The sequence below is a fragment of the Bubalus kerabau genome, chromosome 17 (assembly GCF_029407905.1).
Source record: "Bubalus kerabau isolate K-KA32 ecotype Philippines breed swamp buffalo chromosome 17, PCC_UOA_SB_1v2, whole genome shotgun sequence".
NCBI lineage: Eukaryota > Metazoa > Chordata > Mammalia > Artiodactyla > Bovidae > Bubalus > Bubalus kerabau.
This window is the reverse complement of record NC_073640.1, coordinates 20,964,471-20,976,890: the sequence shown is the minus strand read 5'-3', so window position 1 is coordinate 20,976,890 and position 12,420 is coordinate 20,964,471.

Sequence of the window (12,420 nt, the reverse complement as noted above, 5' to 3'; positions counted from 1 at the left end):
AAGCAAAGCGAAAAGAAAAGGGATTCAAACAGGGGGGAGGGAGTGACATGGCCAAGCTTCCTTCTTTGTTTTAGTAAATTTTATTGATTTAAACTACATGCAGAAATGTGCCAGAATCATAAATAACTAGTGCTCCAGAATTTCCCCGCTATGGCCCCTGCTAGTCACTACCTCCCTCCAAGGGTAAACACCACCCTGGCTTTTAATTTCATCGATTTGTTCTGTCTGTTGTAATTTTATATAAATCAAATCATATACATTTAATCTTTTGTATCTGGATTCATTTGCTTTATATTTGCAGAATTTTAGCAACAAAATCTTTAGTCTGTGTATGTGGAAATGTCTATATTTTCCTCTTCGTTTCTGAAAAAAAGATTTGCTGGATAATAGACTTCTTGGTTAACAGTTTACTCAGCACTTTGATACATGATTTCGCTGTCTTCTGCCTTCCGTTGTTTTCTATGGGAAGTCAGCGGTTAGTCGGGTGGTTGGTTCCCTACATATGCCATTTTTCTCTTGCTGATTTTTCTGTTATTGTCTTTCAAATGTTTACTATGATGAGTCTAAGTGTGAATCTCTTTATATTTATCCTATGTGGGATTTGTTGAATTTTTTGATATGTATTTAATGTTCTTTCATTAAATTCTGGAAGATGTTGGCCATTTTTTTCCATTATTTTTTTCTGTCCATTTCTCTGCTTCTAGACACCCATGCTTAATGTTGTCCTCTTGGTCTCTAAAGCTTTGTTCATTTTTTTCAGTCATTCTTTTCTCTGTTCTTCAGACTGGATAATTTCTATCTATCAATCTTCTTTCCTCTGCCATGTATAATCTGTTGGTGAGTCTTTCTAGTGTAATTTTCATTTCAGTTGTACTTTTCAAGTCCAGAATTTCACTTTAAAAATGATTTCTGTCTTTTTATTTAGAATCCTCTTTGTTGATTCATTATCATCATATTTTAAAATTTAAGACAGGTTTTACTTTAGTTATTTGACCATATTTTAATAACTATTTAAAGTCTTTCAACATCTGGGAACACTCAGAGACAGCTTATAATGACAGTTGCTTTTCTGAGTACAGTTCACACTTACCTGTTTTTTGTATAACTTGTAATTTTTTGTTGAAAATTGGACATTAAGAAATATAGTAGCAACTTTGGATTCTGATTCACCTCTACCCTCACCCCAGGTTTATTGTTGCTACTTTTTCATTTCGTTATTTTTAAAATAACTTCTCCAGGCTCTATGAATCAGGCAATTCTTGTCTGATATCCTGTTTTCTGTATGGTGTGAAGCTGCTGAAGTTCTGATTAGATTTTTTATTTTCTTGTTTTTGTATTTAAGTCTAGCTTCCAAAACATTCTCTGTGTCTGTATCTGCATATCTGGCTGGACAGAGATTGTGCTCAAAATGCCAACTTTCTGTCCTCTGTTGATTAGTCTGTCTGGGTAGGGGAGCTGTATCTGTTACCATGTTGCTACATAACAAAGCAACCCAAAGTTTAATGGCTTAAAACAAAAAACATTACTATTGTACAGCTTTTGTGGGTCAGAAGTCCGCGTACACTTTAGCTGGGTCCTCTGACTCAAGCTAAATCAAGGTGTTGACCAGGTTCCTTGCCCCAGAAGCCTTGATTGGGAATGGAGCTGCTTCAAAGCTCCTCATTTGGTTGTTGGCAGGACTGGGTTTCTTGCAGTCCACTGAACTGGGTTCTTTCTTTGCTGGCTGTTGGCAGAAGGCCACCCTCAGTTCCCTGTGACATGTGCTTCTCCATAAGGAATTTTATAACATGGCAGCCTGCTTCCTCAGAACAGCAAGGGAGAAGAACTAAAGAGAGAATGAGAGCAAGAAAGAAGTCAGTCTTTTATAGCCTGGCCTTGGAAGTGATATCCATCACTTCTCCCATGTTCTATTTATTAGAAACAAGTCACTATGTTCAGACTATGCCCAAAGAGAGGACACTAATTTTAGAGGCAAGGGTTATTGGGAAACCTTTTTAGAAGCAGCCTATCTCAGGAGCACATTCAACATTCAGGCCATTTTCACATGTTTTCTGTCTTTTACTTTCTGCTGGCCTATTTCCTGTCTCCTTTACACACATGCACAGCCTCAGGGTTGGCCAGGAGCTTGTGGCTTGATCAGTCTCTTCTAGTTTCTGTGGCACATGAATGCAGCTTTAGCCAGATATATATATGCCCAATCACAATTGGAAACTTAGTCTGGTGGAACTGTTGGTTTTCATGTTTCTCTGACTTGGAAATTTTCCCTTAAACCGATAAGGTTGCCAAGAGTGAGTGCTACTTACTGATCAAAATCCACTGAGCCCCCTTTAACCAAACCAGAGAAACTGCCCCACCCTGGTGGAAACTCCATTCTGACCGAGCTGGGAGGAAGGGAATAGGAGAAGACGCAGGCTAAAATTATGCAGATCCTCACTGTTACTGACCAAATTTCCAGTTTCCAAGCACAGATGTTGCTCCAATTGTTATGTGCCTTTGGTTGATGTCCAGAGAGCTACATGGTTGTTTTGATCAATTTTGCCCAACTTTATAATTGCTTTTTGGGGAGAGGATTTACCATCTCCTCACTCAGCCAGAGGCAGAAGTGCTCTGCCAATGCACCCTTATGTAACACATTTTGTAAGGGGTTTGCTATCTTGCAATAAAATTCATATACAACTTAACCTATTTACAGATACATACTTCTAAAAATTACTAAAATCTTCCAAACCAAAAAAAGAGAGAAAAATTTAAAAGATATAATTTTCCTTTGGATGTATTTCAGTATTTTAATGCAGTCTCACTAGTAAAAGCTGGTAAAGAATCTGCCCGCAATGCGGGAGACCTGGGTTCAATCCCTGAGTCGGGAAGATCCCCTGTAGAAGGGAAAGGCTACGCACTCCATATCCTGGCCTGGAGAATTCCATGGACTATATAGTCCATGGGGTCACAAAGAGTCGGACACGACTGAGCGACTTTCACTTACACAACTAAAATAGAAGACACCCCCCTCCCCCATTTTCCAAATACCTCTTAAGTAATAGTACAACTCCACTGAAAACCAATGAAATAATTAATTGCAGTCAATCAAGAATGGTCATGATGGGTGGAGGCAGGCAGGGGTGGGATCAGAGAAGACGCCACCAAAGTAGCATTGGAGCTAAGTAGGTCTTGAAGGATGCAGAGGACTTTGACAACAAGGATTGTACACTCCAGCTGGAGGCAACTGCACGCTACAGTCACACTGCCCGTCCCCTTGCAGCAGGGGCTATGGGCTAAGGAGGCAATGATAAATAGGCATCAATACAGTGAGCAGGTGAGTGAGCAAGTGAATGGACAACACTGGGGACTAATCTCAAACCTCTTTATCCCAGGTTTCTCTTCCTCAAATCTTCAGTAGAGGTCCGTGGCTACATGTTTCTAGAAGCCCAATTCGGAGGCTGAAATTGGGGTCGCAGAACTCTACTCTTGTGAACATAAGTATTTGCACTCTCAGTCATCTGACAGCCGTCACTGTCGTTTTCGGAGGCCACGGGACAGGCCCCAGCCTCAAGTATCATCTTATGGGACAGAAGGGTGTTCAAATCAAGGAATAGTTAAACTTGTGTCTCTGGCGCCAAGCACCATGCTGGGCTCTGAGAAAGGAGGGACGCTCAGATGAAGTAGAGCCAGCCCCTGCACTCACGGAGATTATTGTTTCCTTGGGGAGACATTTACAAAGCCCTGTGGGCACACTTGTGTCTCCCCAAGCTTCCCCCATTGCTTCCCCTTGTGGTTTGGGTGAGTAAACATTGCTCCAACTTGAGGGAGGGAACCAGGTTGGTCTAAGCCAATCAACATGCAGCATTTCCCAGCCTACAGTGATTGGCACAAGAGAGGCCCAATCAGCATGGAATAGGGACAGCCATGTGAGGAAGCCGACTTTCTGTGAATTGTGGGAGATTTCGACAGTGAAGCCTGAAATGGCAAGGGTCATTTTGTGCTGATGAGGGAAGGTAGCTACCATTGAAATGAACCCCATTCAAAGAGCAGGGCAGAGCCGCCAGACTCACTGAAAAATTAAACCAGTATCTTAAGCTTTTCATAGTGTAACTCAGCCTGAGTTGTGTCTTTTGTTACTTGTGATCAAAATCTTTTATGTGATACAAATAGCTAAAACAGACAAAATGGTTAATAGTGTTGTGGGTGCCCAAGAGAGGGCATGGTAAAGTCTGTTGGGGGGATCAGAGAAAACACCACCAAAGTAGTATTGGAGCTAAGTAGGTCTTAAAGGATGCAGAGGACTTTGACAACAAGTATTATACACTCCAGCTGGAGGGAACTGCACCCACCAAAGCATGGAGGTGTACAGGGAGGAAATAATCTGTATGTCTAAAGAATGAAGGCCTGGGGAAGCAAGTGGAGAATTAGTTTGGAGCAACTGGGAAAGGAATACGTCAAGGCTGTATATTTTAACCCTGCTTGTTTAACTTATATGCAGAGTACATCATATGAAATGCAGGGGCTGGATGAGGCTCAAGTTGGAATTAAGATTGCCGGGAGAAATATCAATAACCTCAGATATGCAGATGACACCACTCTAATGGCAGAAAGCAAAGAGGAACTAAAGAGCCTCTTGAAGGTGAAAGAGGAGAGTGAAAAAGCTGGTTTAAAACTCAACATTCAAAAAACTAAGATCATGGCATCTGGTCCCATCACTTCATGAAAAATAGATAGGGAAAAAATGGAAACAGTGACAGACCTTTATCTTCTTGGGCTCCAAAATCACTGTGGATGGTGACTGCAGCCATGAAATTAAAAGACTCTTGCTCCTTGGAAGAAAAGCTATGACAAATCTAGACGGCATATTAAAAATCAGAGACATCATTTTGCCAACAAAGGTCTATATTGTTAAAGTGATGGTTTTTCCAGTAGTCATATGTGGATGTGAGAGTTGGACCACAAAGAAGGCTGAGTGCTGAAGAATTGATGCTTTTGAACTGTGGTGCTGGCGAAGACTCTTAAGAGGCCCTTGGACAGAAAGGAGATCAAACCAGTCAATCCTAATCGAAATCAACCCTGAATATTCACTGGAAGGACTAATGCTGAAGCTGAAGTTCCAATACTTTGGCCATCTGATATGAAGAGCTGACTCATTGAAAAAGACCCTGATGCTGGGAAAGATTGAGGGCAGGAGGAAAAGGGGCTGACAGAGGATGAGATGGTTGGATGGCATCACTGATTCAATGGACATGAGTTTGAGCAAACTCCGGGAGATAGTGAAGGACGGGGAAGCCTGGCGTGCTGCAGTCCATGGGGTTTCAAAGAGTCAGACATGACTGAGCAACTGAAGAACAAGGCAATGAAGACACCAGGATGTGCTGCTTTTGTTTCATTTAACCAACCACTCTGGACTGCTTCCAATGGGCCAGGTGATATGAATGGAAATAGGGGCAGGTAGGGAGGAGAGTGGGCAGGCTGAGCTGGAGAAAGCCAGGAAGACACCTTGCATATGTGGAGAGAGCATCCAGTAGAGCACTGTTGCTGGCAAGCCCAAATGCCAAGCCTAGACTGGACCTGGGATTGAGTTGAGGGTTGGCAGAAAGAAGTGAAACTTGGGAATTTGGGGGTGAAGTGGAGAATAATGCCCTGCTATTGCACCCCCACCCCCAACCATTGGCATAATGTTCATTAAAACTTTAATAAAAGATGTTAGGAACAGTGGTGAAAAAAAAAAAAAAAGAGAAAGTATAGTCAGGGGAAGACAGTGTTTTTATACGCTTTCTGTCATTAGAAGCAACATGCAGTCCTGCTCCTGGGCTGGCCAGCCCCTAAGCTCACTCTTCCTGGCTTCAGAGCCTGGCTCTCTCTTATGAACAGTAAGTGGTGGGTGGGTTAAGAGACACAGAGACTCAGTGACTGGTACCCAGGGAGACTCGAACAGCTTGTCTCCTCTTTCCCTGTCTCCCTCCCTTTAACAAATATTATGGCAGAACCTAAGTAGTCAAGAGGCTCTTGGACTGCTATTAGAGAAAACTTTGCAAGATCAGCTCCCGGAGGCAGTCCGAGGGTCAAAGCTGGAAACGCTCCTGGAGCCCTCTAGTGCTTGCTCTCATTTCACAGATATGGAGCCAACCAGAGCCCAGAGAGCCCAAGAGACTTGCCCAAGATCAAAGCCAAACAGTGGGATCCAGAAATTCCATTAATAATAATGAAGCCCAGAATCTGTAGACTTCCCCCAAAGACTTTTCATATCTATTGCATTAAATCGGGGGTCTCAAATTCAAGTGTGAAGGAGGTAACATAAAGAAGTGAAGCTGGCTGGGTACCGGAAGTCAGGAGTGGGTGGCATCGGGGGAACAGGCAAGCTGTCACTCAGCTATGGCCTGTTGTGACCACATGGGAAGGTCAACCCTGTGCAGCCAGATCTTCTGATTTTTCAAAAGAAGCCAGAAATCCAGATGTTTATGTGAAATTAGTTGGAGACAAACTTAAAAAGAAATGCTGAGTGGGAAAAACCCATGTGGCCTTGCTCACGCCTGGGGACGGATACCAGTTTGTAGCCTCTGCTTCACTGGAGCTTCACCACAGCTGGGTGTGTGTCAGCAGAGAGGACAGAGGATGAAATTGAGGGGGGTGGGAGGGCAACTTGCTCACATTGCTGAGCTGGGAATATGTCCATCCAGGACCGGAACCCAGTTCTTCTGACCCCCAGCACCGTGAGAACACTGTGGAGTTCCAGGAGAAAGGAGTCTGAGAAGCAGGGCTCACGTAGCCCCCTCACCCCCATCCTTACTGCAAGAGTCAAGGAGGCCTCAAGGGCTGAGATAGGTTGGAACACAACTCCAACCTTCCCGGCTCAGATTAGGGGATGCCTGGGGGTGAAATCCACAGGGAGTTTTTAGCCTGGTGCTGAACGATTCCTGCAGAAATGAGCTGATGGTCTTTTTTTTTACTGTGTCTTCCTTTCTGGCATTTTAGGACTCAGTCTCCTTGCAATACACAAGGGCCATTTAAAAAATATATAATCTTATTAGTGAGAACTGGCTTCCCTCTTGCTGGTTCAAGTTCCAGAAAACAGCCATCAGTTCCCCGTCTCGGCGGGGTGTCTGCGGTGGGTGGCTCTGACTCTCAGAGCGCCACATCTGCCCTAGTTTTTGAGGACACTCCAAGCAAATGTCTCAATTAGGCCTCAGGATGGATGTGCTATGATGTACATACTCAGAACCCTGCAGTGTCCTTTGTCCTGGGAGTGTCCTTCCTCTGCTCTGCAGGGCTCCCAGGAGTTCACTGCTTCCCAGGGGCACAAACCTCGGGCTGGATGGCTCAGAGGGTGCTGGAAACCGCCACGCAGCATGGAACTGGGGAGAGCGGACTGGTTGGGGAGCCAGAGGGCTGGGCTGAGTTTCGCCTGGCTCTGCCTGGTTGGCTGTGCGACCTTGGGCTTGCTGTTTGGCCTCTTTGCTCTTCTAGCAACTAACCTCCATTAGGAGTTACAAACCGGTGCAAGTGACATTTGGTCCACAGAGGTATGTTATTCAGTCTGCAAAGTGTTTTAGAAATCAGGGCATTTCATTAAAAAAAATCAGATTTTTGATTTGTTTAATAAATGGTGATCTGGTACAACTGGGCTGGCATCTTTTCCACTTGAGATGGAGGTATGTGCCATTTATTGCCACAGCTCCTACCTGGCCAACTTCACCCACCTACCTGATCCGTTTGTCTCCTGATGACACATGAGTTTGTGACCCCCGACCCCCTAGGCAGTAATTCTAAATAAACATTTTACAAAGTCACAAAAAACAAATGTATTTCCTCCTATTGGCTCAGTGGCGAAGAATCTGCCTGTAATGCAGGAGACACTGGAGATGCGGGTTTGATCCCTAAGTCAGGAAGATCCCCTGGAGGAGGGCATGGCAACCCACTCCAGTATTCTTGCCTGGAGAAGCCCGCATGGACAGAGAAGCCTGATGGGCTATGGTCTGTAAGGGTCACAAAGAGTTGGACATGACTGAAGCAACTGAGCATACACGCACACACACATCCTTGATCTGGATAAGTAAGGATTCTTATCCTATTCCATAGGTGTAGAGCCCAAGATTTGAAGACCTGAAGTGGTCTGGGCCCTAGGCTGTCCGATAGCTGTGTGGTAGGGCTGGGGTCACACCTGTCTGATCACACTCTCAAGCCTACCCTCCTTCCAGGTCTGCATTAAGTAACAGATCGATCCCCAAGGGCTTCCTGGGATGACTGAGGCTAAGGGTTCTTCCAGATCTTATTGGTAATGACACCTCCAAACTCCACTGCTCTGTCTGGGAGGAGAGAGGGGAAGGGTTGAGGGGCTGGTAACAAGTAGCATGTTCTCTGAGACTCAGGTCTTGTGTTCTCCCAGGGGACTAGGAGGGCGCAGGAGACCCCTGTGATGAGGGATTCCCAGAGAGGCTGGGCTGGGTGTCAGGCGGTTGACTATGTCCCTTCTCTTTTCTGAGGCTTCCTGAGTGCATGACCACAGGGAGGCTGATTATCCATAGACCCTGGTTTCCTCATCTGTAAAATAGCATTAACCTCAACCTCACCTTAATCATGGGGATTTGGGAGGAGCTCATGGCACAATCAAGGGTTTTGAAAATTTGCAGAAAGTTGGGGTATAAGATAGTGTCATATTATAGCATCATAATTAAGAGTATAGACTCTGTAGGGGAATCCACCATGTGCAAGCTGTGTGTTCTTGGGCAAATCGTTTAAACTCTCTGGTCTAAGTTTTCTCTTCTATAAAATAAAGCCAATTATAATTCCTACTCCAGCAAATGTAAGCATTCAATCAACTATCTGAGTAAAGTGCTTACTTCCAGGCATACAGTAGGTGCTTAATACATGATAGCCACGTATATGCAGTGGACAAATACATGGGCCTATGATAGCCAAAGGTGGGAGTGGTTTAGTAACACTGATCCCAAGAATAATGGGCAAGACCCTTAAGGGCAAGACCAAGGGGCCCAATGCAAGGGAAGTAGCCAGGCCATGGTCTCCCCGCCTTCCTCCTCTACAGGGGCACTGAGGCAAGAATCAGCAAGGAGGACGGGTTTCGCTGGGCTCTGGGGGCTTGTCCTGCTGCCCAGAAGGACAGCTCAGGGCTCATTCCTCTCTACTCCCCCTCTCCCAAAGGAAAGCCAGACTGGAGGCCTGGCCCAGCGGGTGGACAGGAGGTAGCTGATTGCATATGATGGGCAGCTGATTCCAGATGGGGGCAGTTTCAGCCTGGTTAGGATAAAGTGGTCCTGCTCCCTACCCCGGGCCTGTCTGTGGTGAGTTCCTGCCTCCCTCTGCTGTCCCAGCTCAGTTATTATTATAATACAGAAAAGAATGAATCCCCTGCTCCCAGGGGAGTGGCAGGAGCCTGTGGGGCTGCAGGAAGGGGGAGCATGCTGTGAGAGCTAGCTGTGTTCCCCTCCGCTGTTCAGGAAGCAATCCTGCAGCAGCTAGATTTTCAAAGAGCCCTGGATGTGGAGTGTGCATGCCCAGGGGTGGGAAGGGAGGCTAGGCTGACACCTGCTCCGAGGAACAGCTATTTGGCCACTTAACTCTCTGATACATGTGCTGGGGGTAGGATGAGGGGGTGTTCAGGCCCACCAGCCCCAGGGAGCATCTCAGATGTGATCCTAGGGCTGACATGGGTTCCTGAGCACTAGTATCTCATGTGCCAGGCACTATCTCGAGGTTCACGGGTATTTTTTCATTTCATTCCCCCACTAAACCAGCCGCAGAGGTATTATTAATCCCTTGTGATACCGGAGACAGAAGTAGGAACTACAATGGGCTTTATTTTACAGAACAGAAAACTTAGACCAGAGAGGTTAAGCAAGTTGCCCAAGGATACACAGCTGGCACATGGTGGATTCCCCTGTAGGGTCTGTACTCTTAATTATGAGGCTATAACTATGACACTATCTTACACCCCAAGTTACTGCAACTTTTCAAAACCCTTGATTGTTCCATGAGGTCCTCCCACCATCCCCATGATGGAAGAGCTGAAGTCTCTTATGAAAGTCCCACCATTGGCAGACAGGGAAGCCTGGGTCCCTCCTGTTTTCCAGGGAAGTGGGTGTGACTCTCATTGGGTAGAAGAGGAACCTGGGGTTAATGGAGGGACCCAGGGGTCCCACTGCTGGGCACTGGAGGGTCAAGAATTTAAACAAGCCCTCAGCCTTGGAATCCAACACCTTCTCCAGGTAGGCGAGCTGGGGAGGTTCTCAGGGTGCAAACCCGGGTCCCTCTGTGAAGAACTTTCTGCAGGTGCTTTCTCCATGTTGCTCCCAGAGCTGTCTCCTCCACTGCAGCCCCGCAAATGCTAAGGACAGCCTGGACAGCAGTTCTGCCCTCTGGAAAGGTCAGTGGAACATTCCAGGCAGGAGAGTGGACTCAGAGGCCAGACTAGTGGGATTCGAATCCTGGCTCTGCCACTTGGCATCTTTGGCAAGTAAACAAACCGCTGCCACCGCCACCAAACCCTCAGTGCCTCTTTCCTCACCTGTGAGATGGGATAAACAGCGTGATGGATCTCGTAGGTTTCCCTGAGGAATTATTGGGTCAGGCCTCACAGCAGTGCCTGGCACAGGAAAGGGCCATCTGCTGGTATTTGCTGCATGTAGGCAGCTCCATGGGGGCACAGGGTGAACACTGGGCTGGGCCCCACTTGGGCCCTCCCTCTCGGGGTCTGGGTTTTCTTGCCTTCTGCTCAGTTTCTTAGTGCCCACTTACTTCCGATTCCGAGTGTGGGGTTTTGGTGTGCCCCAGGGGTCCCTCAGCACCTTGCACAGACATTCAGCCCTCGTGTGCAGTGGTGCCCACACCAGCACACGACCGCCCTCTCACGTGTGGAGGCCACGACAGCCCCTCTGTGCACTATCACCTTCTTCCCCCCACCCTTGCTTCTGCCCTCCAAGTATCTCGGGAATCCAACAAGATCTCAGACCCTGCACTGGAGGCCATGACACTTCCTTTGTCTCATCTTCTGTCCCAGGGACTCCCAGAGGGGCGGCTCCTGCCCCTGCAACAGACGTTCAGCCATGCCTGGAGACTTTTTTTGGTTGTGGCAACTGGGGGAAGGGGTGCTACTGGCATCTAGTGGCTGGAGGCCAGAAATGCTGCTGCTAAACATCCTATAAGGCACAGAAAGTGAAAGTGGAGTCGCTCAGTCGTGTCCGACTCTTTGCTGCCCCATGGACTGTAGCCCACCAGGCTCCTCCGTCCATGGAATTTTCCAGGCAGGAATACTGGAGTGGGTTGCCATTTCCTTCTCCAGGGGATCTTTCTGACCCAGGGATCGAACCCAGGTCTCGTGCATTGCAGGCAGATGCTTTACCATCTGAGCCACCAGGGAAGGTGGAGAATACCCCCACAACAAAAACTTTCTGTCCCAAAATCAATAGCACTGAAATTGGGAAATCTTGGTCTCTTGGACAACACAGATATGTGACCAAATTGTTAAAATCAAATGTGATAAGGCTATAATAGAAGTCTGCCCAGGGTTATCTTGAGGTCCAGAGATGGGAGAAAATAAATGAATCAGCAAGAAGCAAGGGAAGTCCTTATCTGGACAAGTTGTCTCATATGTGCTTCCTGTGCTCAACTGACCCATCCAGGGTCCAAGTACTGTTCCTCTGATGGTTCAGGCCCCGTCTGCTCTGGTAATTTCATTTGTATTCCTGGATCCCCTGGATAAGATTGAAGGCAGGAGGAGAAGGGGACAACGAGGATGAGATGTTGGATGGCATCACTGACTCAATGGAAATGAGTTTAAGAAAACTCTGGGAGTTTGCTGGCATGCTGCCATCCATGGGGTCACAAAGAGTAGGACACAATTTAGCGACTGAACAACAACTCCTGGATCCAGCCATGCCTGAAGCACACCCTGGTTATGTGCCACCTACAGATTTCTTTCTTTCTTACATTTGTATGAGTTGAATTACTTCTACTCTATAGATAAATGTCACAGCCATGTCTGTACACTCACAGATCTTGTGCAGACTTCCTCTCAGCCTTACACACCCAACGGCCCCCCAGCTAATAGCTGCTTTCTTTTCTCTTCTTGTGGCTGATGCTTCCATCAGGGCTGCAGTACCGGCAGCTGCCGTGCCTGCAGCATCAAAATATCCAAGCAGCAATTGCATGATTGAAGTGTTCCATCAGCCCAGACGGGGGAGGGTGGCGGGGGGAGCCACGATCAGATGTGGTTTGTGGAACAGCTGCCCGTGCAGGGCTGGCAGTTAATTAAAAGCCCCATGCACTTAGTGATTAACTAATCACAGCATGGTAGCAGCTGGCGATGATGTGGCGACTTCTCTGCGGGAGTCAACTGAAGCTCCAAATGTCTGGCCTAGGGCGGCGAGGCAGCAGGAGGCTTGGGTGGCCCCAGTGTAGACGTCCCAAGGAGTCTGAAGAGCA